This window comes from Diadema setosum, chromosome 1 (assembly GCF_964275005.1).
Source record: "Diadema setosum chromosome 1, eeDiaSeto1, whole genome shotgun sequence".
NCBI lineage: Eukaryota > Metazoa > Echinodermata > Echinoidea > Diadematoida > Diadematidae > Diadema > Diadema setosum.
Genome location: NC_092685.1, coordinates 21,072,158 through 21,085,238, shown reverse-complemented (window position 1 = coordinate 21,085,238; position 13,081 = coordinate 21,072,158). Strand labels below are relative to the sequence as shown.

The 13,081-nt window shown below is 38.6% G+C and overlaps 1 pseudogene; it reads left to right on the top strand.

Annotated features, from left to right (window-relative positions):
* The first annotated feature begins 6,259 nt into the window (after window positions 1–6,259).
* On the top strand, window positions 6,260–11,556 carry LOC140234885 (uncharacterized; annotated as a pseudogene).
* Window positions 11,557–13,081: the final 1,525 nt, after the last annotated feature.

Here is a 13,081-nt window from a genome sequence, read left to right as displayed (position 1 = left end):
ATAGCATTTCAAACCCTTCGGGTGGAACATTCGGTATGTTCCCTTCCCCGCCAGTCATCATATATATAATATTAAATAGGTTCGTCAAATACCGGTTAGTGATTGGCTAGACACAGTCACGTGATGGAGGTACATTCTTTATGTTCGCCCATGGGCGAACATTCTTGTTATGTTCTCCCATGGGAAAACATTTTCACGTAACAAATACCCGCGCGCACAGTGAATTTGGCTCTGCGCGAGCTAGCGCGATCGAGTGCGTTGTGCGCGTGCTGGACCTTTACGCTAAGCGTACCATGATATCAATAGGGAGCTTTAGATTTTAGACGCGCGGACGTTCAAAGGAAAAAACATGTTCTGAGCGTGCGCAGTAGCGCGCGTAAAGTCAATCTATTTTTAGCTTGCGTCGCCTGAGTTTTTCACTACGCGTATGGTAGGTGTCCAACCCACCGACCGGGTCCATAACGACCGACCGCGCATTATAATGGCATTGCGCGTACAGAAAGAAAATGTACGCATGGGACTACGCGCAACGGTGTTCGATTCTTCACTGGGCTACGCTACCGAGTAAAATGTGGCGAAAACAACTAAGTATTCCCTCTAAATTACCGAAATTTAGCAAAATCGAATAAGGTTTATCGTGTAACTACATATAACTAGGCCTACCTTTGCTGACTCGTTGTTAGATGTAGAGTATCCTTCCGTAATAAATTTGACGATTTTGACCGCAAAATTGTCACCGCCGCTTGTACGATCGTGCACACACGTTACACATAGACATGACATAAACATTTTGTCGCCCGCTACGACCGTACGAGTTGATGCAGAAACGAGAAATGAATGTGAAAAAACAAACCGACTCATCTAATTTATTTCAATTACGATGAAAAGTTTCCTAATGAAAATCAAGTCAAATTCATCAAACAGTCCTTCAAAAATAATATCGAAGGATTCAAAATATATTCAAATATTATTGGGGAAAAAATTACGACTAGAAAAAAACAGCAGCTTGTCGAAAAAAACGCGTTTAAGTACGCTTTATACGTATTGTCAATAGAAGGCGGGGTGGTCGGTCAATATGAGCCGGGCAACTGAGTGCGGAAAAAATGACACCCCACGCGTTCGAAGCCGCCATCTAGAGCGCGTACCTCAGATCGCATTTTCAGTGCGCGCTTGTGAATCCGGAGTATTTTCTCCACACGTGAGTGAAATTTCAGGCAAATTGTGAGATTTATCACGTTTCTATTGATAGAAAAACGTTAGGTGTCCGATATTATGAACACCCAACCATACTTGGCTATTTTCACGTCCGCACAGTTTGCGACGTAGAGAGCTTCTTCATGCACTGATCATAATGGGGCGCGATTTTAGTTTTTATACGTTGCGTCCCAGCGTAATCTAAAGCTACTTTTCCACACGACGCAGGGAGAGGAGAACGTCCAGCGCAAGCGTCGGCTCAAACGTCCGCGCGTCAAAATCTAAAGCTCCCTGATAAGGTACGGTGTACGATTTGATGCGCCACTTTCAGAGCGTGAAATCAGTTGATAATGATGGTATTTGACTAACCCATATAATATAATCGATGATGACTTCTGTTGTCGGGAACATACTAAACGTTCGACCCTTAGGGTTTGAAATGCTATTTCGGGAGGCTATAAGTCCCTCGACTCCGTCTCGGGACTTATAACCTCCCTCAATAGCATTTCAAACCCTTCGGGTGGAACATTCGGTATGTTCCCTTCCCCGCCAGTCATCATCTATAGAGAGGGGGGGGGGGGGGGGGTTAGGCGTGAACACCGCAGTAATGGCGCTGCCCCATGCCGATAATACACAAATCGCCTCATAGAATCGGTCTATAATCCCATTTGCCTAATGCCAGTTTGGTCCCATCCTCAAAGGTCTGTTGTCCCATCCCACATGGTCTAATCAGGGAGGTGGGACTAATGCTGTTTCGTCTTTCTAGCCTGCAGATCGTCTATTAGCCATTTAGTTTACTAGTAATTACCACTTAGCCTATTGTACCACTACAGAATACGCACTTGCAGTGAGTTTCACCCACTTCCCAGCTAATATTTGGACGTTTTCTGAACGTTCTTGAAACGTTCCAAGTTGGTTTTGGACGTTTTGTCAAAACGTTTTCAGAACGTCTTTTTGTGGAAGGTTTTTCGACGTATTTAAAACGTTTGAAATGGACGTTTAAAAACGTCTTTCAAACGTTAACCAATAAAAAACCTTCCGAAATTTTTAAGGACCTGCGGAAAACCTTTTGGACGTTACAGACGTCAGCAAAACCTTTTAAGAATATTCAAAACGTTCTGTGGACGTTTTGCGGACGTCTAGAAAACCTTGAAAACCGTCTAGAACGTTTAAAAAACGTTTTAAGAACGACTTAAAAGTCTTATGACCCGTTCCAGAACATTTAGAGAACCTTCCATAGGGCCTATCCGCCTAGAACGTCCAGAAAACATTTTAAGAACGTCTAATGTTTATTTTCTATTGGGTATATAAAAAGATATATTGTTATGAGATTTACAGGCACAATGTCGGATTAATATACCCTAATCCCAATCCTATATAATCCAACCCTAACCCGTTCCTAATGTCCTACCACCTATACCTACACTACATCCTCACAGCTGACATTTACTGGCGTTTTCTGAACGTTCTTGAAACGTTCCAAGTTCGTTATTTGGACGTTTTGTCTAAACGATTTCAGAACGTCTTTTTGTGGAAGGTTTTCGACGTATTTAAAACGTTTCAAATGGACGTTATAAAAACGTTTTTCAAAATTACAAATTACGACGGCATTTGACGTCGCTGATAGAAGTTCCGTGTGGAATTGCGTGTGTTTGTTTGCGCCTGTTTACGTGTGTGTTTGTACGTGTGTGTTCGTGCGTACGTGTGTTTATGTGTCCAAAGAGAGTATGAGCATGTAGGCATCCCCTATTCAAAGTGGTATGCCTCTCCTGAATTGTTTTGATGATGATGAATTCTAGACTACTGATGAACGTAAGGTTATAAGGCGCAGATAACTGGGGTGGGGCGGATGGGCATTTAAACAATAATTCCAAGGGTTCTAAGACAGTATGTATATCAATAATAATAAGACAGTAAATTAATGACAACACCATATTAGTGTCACTACAAGAATTTTACTTTATTTTCGGGATTACGAGCCTTATTTTATTTTCGGATCTACGAACCTTACTAGTATTTCATTTTCGGATTAACGAACAATCAGGATAACGAACCTTATTTTATTTTCGGATTAACGAACCTTCGGAATAACGAGCCCTATTTCATTTTCGGATTAACGAACCTTCGGCATTACGAACCCTATTACATTTTCGGATTTACGAACCTGGAATTATTTCGTTTTTGGATTAACGAACCTTCGTAATATAACGAACTTTACTTCATTTTCGGATTAATGAACCTTCGAAATAGCGAACCTTATTTCATTTTCGGATTCATGAGCCTTAGGAATAACAAACCCTTTTTCATTTTCGGATTAACGAACCTTCGGAATAACGAATTTTCGGAATAACGAACTGTAAACCATGATACACTGTTGAAACACGATTGTTCATAAAATAACCATGCATAATTATTACCTACGGGTTATTACTAGTAGTTAGCTCAAACTTTGTGGGACTGCAGATTGAAAAGTAAATGACATTTCTTCAGGGTTAGACAGGAATGATACTTCTGTATGACAAAACCTAAGTACATCTCTCCCCCTGTATGCCCCCCCCCCCCCAAAAAAAAAAAAAAAATAGATCGTGTGACACTCCATAAGATGGCCAACTCTCGGTCGAAAAGTGAAACGCTGGCGAGGAGTGCGCCAACTATAGCGTTCAGCGGGTGACGTTTCCAGGCCATATTCTGTGGTGCCTAATATAGATTATTATTGAACAATTTGCCCCAAAAATGTTATCATTTAAATATATTTCTTGTATTACGATGAATATCATGGGCGAAATACAGGCACCGTTCGGGTAACAGATCGTACTCTCCATAAGATGGCCAACTTCCTTTCATTTTTTTTTTTCATTTTTTCCAGGCCATGTACTGTGGGTGTCTGTTTGTGTGAGACCAAAGACAGGCTATATGAAGTCAAGAAAGAAGGAATTTTCTGTAGATCTAGAGAATCATGAGTAAATATAGGAATCGGTGCAGTACATTAATCTGCACCAATGTTATACAGCAAACCATCAACAGGTCATCATTATTTCGATTTCCAAGTTTCCAAGTTGGGTTGTATGTAGGTTCCTATACTCTTATTATAAGATTATAGCATACTATAGTAGCCTAGTGATTATGTAATAGCACCGATGTATAGCCATCAAGATTTTGATCTGGGGGGGGGGGGTGTATTGGAGGAGGGTGTCCTCCCCCCCCCCCCCCCCCCCGTGAGAACTTTTTGCACTTTGATGTTATAAACGGTGCAATTTGATTCATTTTTGCTTGTTTTATCAACTTAAAACGGTCCTGTACTGCGATGGTTTAAGTAAGGTATAGCAGCTAGGCCTATTCGTCGGCGACCATCCGAACCGTCGTATATGTCAAAATTCGGTAAATTTTCCGAATTTCAGATTTTGCCGTTTTAAGAAAGCCCAGCACACACTCTTTCTACTCACAAAATTTTGAAACCGGATTTTGAGTTTTTAACAGAGAAATTTGATATACGTCATTTTGCCTGAACGCGAATTGGCTGAAGGCGTTCATCCGAACCGACGTATCGCTATACGTCGGTTCGGGTGGGCGCAAATCTTCGAGTCGCGTTCAGAGAAGGTGTCGTATCGCCAGAACTGGCAGAAGCAGACGATGGAGCGTCAACCGGACCCTCCCCAGAACCGGTGAGTTTTATAATGTGTAGCTATGAAATCATGCAATTTCAAATAAAATGAACAGACCCAAGCAAGTTCTATCCATAATATTGTCACTTGTCAAGATAAATACGCAGACTGTCGTGGGTTTTCCAAAATATTTCGTTTTGTTGTTAGGTGTAGTCCTGCGTATAGATAAATATGTGTGTACAAAGGGATACTCTATAGACCCGCGTCTAGTACTAGTAGTAGGGTTTAAATCATAGACCCTTTAGTCTAGAAAAACAATGTTCATAATGATCTCGTTGAGTTGGCTTTATGTGCTTATGGTCCATGTATGGACCTCATACGTTACTAGTGGGTGTGGGCAGTGCCAAACTGTTCAGGGCGAGTTGTTTGGGAATTACCACAAAAAGTACGAGATTACTAGATCTAGACGAGTCTAACAAGTTACATAGTCATAGTTACAGCCAACATATGAACAATTTAGAGTCGCTAATCGCTGGTTCATCATTGAGTGTAGGGCCCTAGAGTTCTGATGATAGGTTCTAAAATACTTACTTATATATCTATGGCCGATTGAGCCCCAAGCTTGCAAACACACACAAAGAAAAACACCCAAATCTGAGTGTAATGTATTTCATGTGAATTTGCCAATTGATGTAAGCCAAGGATCTAGTAGAAGGGCCTATACTGGCTATAGTAAAAATGAATAATTTTACCAACGTCTGTAAATTTATCTGATACTAGTATTCCTAGGACTCAAGGAGTAGGATTAAATTAACCTGGCCCATAAATACATGTGTGTTGTTCAGAGATCTAGCCAACTGCAAACGCTTTGTACGGTACCGGTACTGAGTATGTTTTTATCGCATGCATTTTCATGTCGCTGTAAGTGCCAAGTCTCCATAATATTGAAATCACTGCAATGAAGGCTTTAGTGTGTTTACAGGCCAGAGGGCAGTACTTGAGTAAGCCCCTAGTAAATATCTAAATAGTAATACGCCGATGTTCCACTACAATTAAAATATATAAATTGAGGTCTAAATGCAATGTTCCACTTGTCAGATCTAGCCTAGCTAGGCTATAGGTGCTCACACATTCTAGAGAGTAGTTTTGCAGTACCATAAGCACAGGGAATCTTCGCCCTCTATATGTTTATAATATGAGTTGTGCTTTTGCATTTTTATGATCAATGTATAAATAGACCACTAGATAGGCTTGAGGTAAAACATTTCTGCTAAAATTAAACATATTTTTTAATACACTTGTAGTGAATGTTTTTATTTTTGTTTGTTACAGGTCTTTGTCTTCAGGGAAACCAACAGATGTTGAAGTCCTTTGGGACAAAGATGGGTACAAGGAATACCATAGCTGTTGATCAGCTGAAATTCAGGAAGGGCAGCTTCCCACGACTTGGAGCTCGTGTGTCAATGCGATGGCACAGGAAACTGTGGAAATGCACAGTTACTGCTGTGTATGGGGGAGAGAATTCTGAAAGCAGTAGCGATGATGGAAACACAAGCACCGCAGACAGCAGTGACGAAGATGATACTTCTGATTATGACGATGATGACAACATTTACCTGGCGAAATTAGGTAAGATTGAGCGCACACAAATGAATACATACTTGTAGTAAAAAGTATGGACAGTATACAGTGTGTGTGTGTTTATTCAATGCCTCTAATAACCTCATAACTGTGCTGCAATGTTAGAAGTAGCTTCCTCCATACTGCATGAATGCATTTAAGTAGTGCCTGGTATATTAGGTTTTCATGGTGTCAACTCATATACAGCACAACCTGGTATACCATGTTTTCAAAATAAAGACATGAGCGTGTACTTGTGTAGCCTTAATTCATGTTTATTTGTGTTATGCCTGCAAAAAAAGAAAAAAAACTTTAATGAACAGATTAGACCTTCTATCAGTATCTTTTCTTTTTCTGTGTCACATCTGCTTGTATTTTGTATTAGTTACTTTTTCCAATTTCATAATGCCCTTGTTTTGCTGCAAAACTGAAGATCTATGTGTGTAGCCAGCAAGGCTGAGTTTAAAAAAATTTTGACTTGCTGACCCCATTCGGGTGCCCTATAGTAACAAAAGAGTTTGTAAGCCTATCAGCAAGTGCTATTTTTGTGCCTCACTTCCAATGATGTTTTTGTATTCTTCATAAGCACATGCAATTGACTGTGGAAAGAGGATGCATGTACCTCTTGACTGCTTTTGCATTTAATGCAGATCACCAGTCTATCTGATCTCTGCTGATGGGCAAAAATAAAACTCTTGTTTGTGGACATTAACATAGGGCTATCTGAAAAATGTGTTATCAAAAGGTTAATCTTAATAAAAAAAATAATAAATTCAACTTTTAAAAAAATATTATATTAACAGTGAAAAAATTATATGCACTATGTATATTTTGTTTTCCTCATTTACAGTTGGCATCAAAAAGGACATCAGCTGCATTCCAGAGATACCAATGCTAGCATTGAACAGTGAAGGAGCACCGCTAGATCCATCCGAGCAGAATGTCAGCTCTGACCAACTTCTCAATGGTGAGTGTTTGTAAAGCCTTAATCTTGTTCAGAAACCCAAGCAGATATGGTTGAATCAATCTTGTTGGGATATCAATTAGTAATCCAGATTAAATTATGCTATTGCTGTCATAGTCATAATAGCAAATAAAAAGAATGACATCAACTATACACAAGCAAAGAATGTAGCATCCTGGCTACCATGTACCAGTATTTTTTGCAGTTGTCAGGGGTGGGTCAAGGAATTCTGTAAATTGGGGGTGGGTCAAGGAATTCTGTAAATTGGGGGGTGGGGACCACACGCACATCTCCAGTTTTTCTCTGTTTATTTTTTGTTATAAAAAAAAGGGCATCTTAAACCCCATGTGTCCTTGCGCAGATCCACCATGGGTTGTAATCTGGATTACAAAGAAATGATAAAGTCAATCTGTCAATAAATATGATTTTTTAAAAATGTAATATCTATGCACCATATGTATTTTCTTTTTCTTTTTGTTTTCTTCATTTCCAGTTGGCATCACCAAGGACATGTACTGCATTCACGAGACCAATACCAGAATTGAACAACGAAGCACCATCAGATCCATCCCAGCAAAATGTCAGCTCTGACCAACTTCTCACTAGTGAGTGTTTGTAAAGCCTTAATCTTCTTGGGAAACCCAACCAGATATTGCTGCATTAATCTTGTTGGAATATCCATTAGTAGTTAAGATTAAATGATGCTATTGCTGTCTTATGCACTTTAATAGCAATTAAAAAGGATGACATAAACTACACACAAGCAAAGAATGTAGTATCCTGGCAACGATGTACCAGTGTTTTTTGCAGTTGTCAGGGGTGGGTCCGGGAATTCTGTGAAGTTGGGGGGGGGGGGGGGGACCACACGCATGTCCTCCAGTTTTTCTATTCATTTCTTTTGTTTAAAAAAAAAAGACAAAAATAAAGGGTATCTTACACCTGATGTGCCCCACATGAATCAACCACTGGTTGCAATCTGGATGACATGTTATCCTTCTTGTCATATTGTAGCAAATGGCTAACACACAACTGGAGAATGTAGCTTGTCTGGCAATTGTACCTTGACCTTCCAAGCAGAGTGATAATCTATGAGCAATTCTCAAATGAGGATGCATGTACCGTTTGACTGCTTTCGCATTAATGCAGATTACCAGTCTGTCCGATCTCTGCTAATGGGCAAAAAAACCCTCTTGTTTGTGGACATTTAAATAAGGCTTTCTGAAAATTGTGGTATTAAAAGGTTAATCTTAATATTTAAAAAAAAAAAAGATAAATTCATTCTTTCAAAAAAATCTGATAGAAACAATAAAATAAACATGGGCTTTGTATATTTTGTTTTCCTCATTTACAGTTGGCATCAAAAAAGACATCAGCTGCCTTCCTGAGATACCAATGCTAGTATTGAACAATGAAGGGGCACCGTCAGATTCACCACAGCAGAATGTCAGCTCTGACCAACTTCTCACTTGTGAGTGTTAGTACAGCCTTAACCTTGTTGGGAAACCCAACCAGATATTGCTGAATCAATCTTGTTGGAATATCAATTAGTAATCCGGATTAAATGATGCTATTGTTGCCATATAATAGCAAATAAAAAGAATAACATCAACTATACACAAGCATAGAATGTAGCATCCTGGCTACCATGTACCAGTATTTTTTGCAGTTGTCAGGGGTGGGTCCAGGAATTCTGCAAATTGGGGGGGGGGGGGGGGGGGACCACATGGATATCCTCCAGTTTTTCTCTGTTATTTTTTTTGTTTGTTTTAAAAAGGGCATCTTAAACCCCATGTGTCCCCACATGGATCCACCATGGGTTGTAATCTGAATGACATTTTGTCCTTTGAAAGAAATGATAAAGTCAATCTTTCAATAAATATGATTTTAAAAAATGTAATATTTATGCACCATTTGTATTTTGTTTGTCTTTTTGTTTTCTTCATTTCCAGTTGGCATCACGATGGACATGTACTGCATTCACGAGATACAAATACCAGAATTGAACAACGAAGCACCATCAGATCCATCCCGGCAAAATGTCAGCTCTGACCAACTTCTCACTGGTGAGTATTTGTAAAGCCTTAATCTTGTTGGAAAACCCAACCAGATATTGCTGCATTAATCTTGTTGGAATATCCATTGGTAATTAAGATTAAATGATGCTATTGCTGTCTTATACACTTTAATAGCAATTAAAAAGGATGTCATAAACTACACACAAGCAAAGAATGTAGCATCCTGGCTACCATGTACCAGTGTTTTTTGCAGTTGTCAGGGGTGGGTCCAGGAATTCCGTGAAAGTTGAGGGGGGGGGGGGAGGGGGACCACATGCATGTCCTCCAGTTTTTCTGTTTATTTCTTTTGTTAAAAAAAAGACAAAAATAAAGGGTATCTTACACCCGATGTGCACCACATGAATTAACCACTTGTTGCAATCTGGATGACATGTTATCCTTCTTGTCATATTGTAGCAACAAGATTAATGATATGGCTAACACACAACTGGAGAATGTAGCTTGTCTGGCAATTGTACCTGGACCTTCCAAGCAGAGTGATAATCTATGAGCAATTCTCAAATGAGGATGTATGTACCGTTTGACTGCTTTCGCATTAATGCAGATCACCAGTCTGTCCGATCTCTGCTGATGGGCAAAAAAACTCTTGTTTGTGGACATTTCCAAAGGGCTATCTGAAAATTGTGCTATTAAAAGGTTAATCTTAGTCAAAGAAATTATAAAGTCAATCTTTCAATAAATATGATGGAAACAAATTAAATGTTTGTGCACCATGTGTATTTGTTTTTCTTTTTGTTTTCTTCATTTCCAGTTGGCATCACCAAGGACATGGACTGCATTCAAGAGATACCAATGCTAGTATTGAACAATGAAGCACTGTCAGATCCATCCCGCAGAATGTCAGCTCTGACCAACTTCTCACTGGTGAGTGTTTGTAAAGCACTTAATCTAATTGGGAAACCCAGCCAGATATTGCTGACTCAATCTTGTTGGATTAAGCATTAGTAATCCGGATTAAATGATGCTATTGCTGTCATATAATAACAAATAAAAAGAATGACATCAACTATACACAAGCATAGAATGTAGCATCCTGGCTAATATGTACCATTATTTTTATTTTATTATTTTTTTTTGCAGTTGTCAGGGGTGGGTCCAGGAATTCTGTAAAGTGTGTGTGTGTGTGGGGGGGGGGGACCACATGCACTTCCTCCAGTTTTTTTCTGTTGATTTTTTGTTTAAAAAAACAAAAACGATAAGGGCATCTTACACCCCATATGTCCACACATGGATCCACCACGAGTTGTAATCTGGATGACATATATATATCTTGTCCTTTCAAAGAAATGATAAATTCAGTCTTTAAATAAAAATGATAAAACAAATGTAATATTTATGCACCATGTGTATCTTGTTTTCTTTTTGTTTTCTTCATTTCCAGTTGGCATCACCAAGGACATGGACTGCATTCAACAGATACCAATACACACTTTGTACCAGAATTGAACAATGAAGCACCATCAGATCCATCCCAGCAAAATGTCAGCTCTGACCAATTTCTCACTAATTATTGCTTGCCTATGGTGCCTACAGTTGTTTGTGCATGCAAAAGCAATTTAGTCTATGTATTCAAATTTTTGATGATTTATCACTCAGCACTATCTCCCCACCACAATTCGCCATGTTATGATTTGTCTATTCTATAGCTATTAAATATTCTATGATATTGTAATAAGCTTTGATATTTCTTTAACAATAATATTGTCGTATTTTTTCATGTGAAAGATGTACATGTAACAGCTTTATTCCTCCTTCCAAATGTGATTTCATTTCTGTAGGACCATTGCGTAGATATTACTGTTATATCGAAATAAAAGTACAATCACAAACATGCACATAATAACAACTCATATCATACTGATTTTTTTTTTAGCCCTAAGACCTGAGTTATCAGAGATTCACTAATATTAGGAGGAAGTTGGTCCTCTGCTTTAAGCCATTTCCATCTAATGAATGTTTCAGAATGTATTTCAGTATCAACTGTATTGTGTACAATTTTCTCATGTTAAAATCGGTTTAACAAATAATTTTGATCAATATTCATTTTACCAAAGACATCTTGATTTGTACATTTAAAAATGTTCGAGGAAATGTAACCATTGTATCAAAGGACATGTTCATTATCAATAAGTTGAAATCAATATATTTACAGTACCACAGACATCTTGATCATTCTGTATGAATTTAAAAGTTTTTAATGAAATTTGACCATTGTATTTAAGGACATGTTCATTCCTTTTCTTTTCTTTTTGGATGTGAGATATGGATTGATTTTGAAATAAATATTGTTGCATTTTAATGCAGCCTTGTCTCAAGACTCACTTTCTTTGGGTTTTTTTCTCTTCTATGTACTGGGATCTCATATCATGAGGAAATCATAATATTATGCACACTAAAATGTCAGCATATATAAATTGGAAGTGAAATGATATTCATAGTACTACATGTACTTGAATATCATTTAAGTCTGTAGGGGTCTGTAGGACAATACACCTTTTATCATTTGTGTGAACAAGTACAATCCATGTTTGTGTGTGTAGATGTTTCTGTGTAGAAAGTTAATATGCATCTGTTTCAGAGTCCTGAACGTATATTATATTAAAAAAAAAAAGACAATAATGTCAGACAGACGTGTGGCTAAGTAAATTTTTTGCTTGTTATTTCTGATGAGCAAGCTGATAATTGAGTTTTACCCAACAGAATGATCATGAATTATGTCTGCCATGCATGTGGTCTGGTTTAAAGCTGTAAAAGAAAATCTTTATTCATGGGTTCAAATGTACAGTATCCATCATGGCAGCTAAATTAGGAAGAATGAAAGTTAGGTCATTACAGTCATGATTGCGACATGAATTATCACAAAGAATAGCAAGGCTTGGATGTGTGATTTTGGTTTTTGTTTGTAGTATTGGAGAGTGGGAGAGAGGGTTAAAGCGTGGCAAGGGAAAGAGAAGAGGTGGAGGAGAGCAATGAGAAGATGATATGAGAGGAAAAAGAAGAGGCAGGCTGCAATGGAAAAGCAATAATTTCATAAGCTCCACCTCTTTCACAATACATGTATAACCACTTTTTGCCTGATACAAATTAGATACAAACTGATCAAAGATAATGTGTCCTAAACATGGAGTGGGTTTTTTGATTGTTTGTTTGTTTGTTTGTTGGTTTGTTTTTTTACATCAAAGGAACACTCGTCTGATGCATGAAGCGTAATTCATGTGAAAAAACAAAAAACAAACAAACAATCTGCAGAGGAACCTCCCCCTTCCCCCACCAGTGTTTCATCATGCATGTCAAAACTAGACCTTGGACGTATTTGTACTACATCTTATGAAATTATGACACTGCATAGTTGCATTCACACAAAAATATGCACGAAATCACTCGTTTTATAGATAAATACCAAGTAACTATGCATACCGCATAGACGCGCGTGTTATAAGAATAGGATACGACGGTTCGGAGGTCGCACTCTCGGTACGCGCGTTCAGCAAACTGACGTATCACCCCGATACGTCAGTTCGGATGACCGCGCGTACTGAGAGTGCGATCTCCGAACCGTCGTATACCTGTTTTTCGACTCTTCCTGTGCGGAGGCCTTTCTTTTTGTGAACGTAGCATTAGTTTTA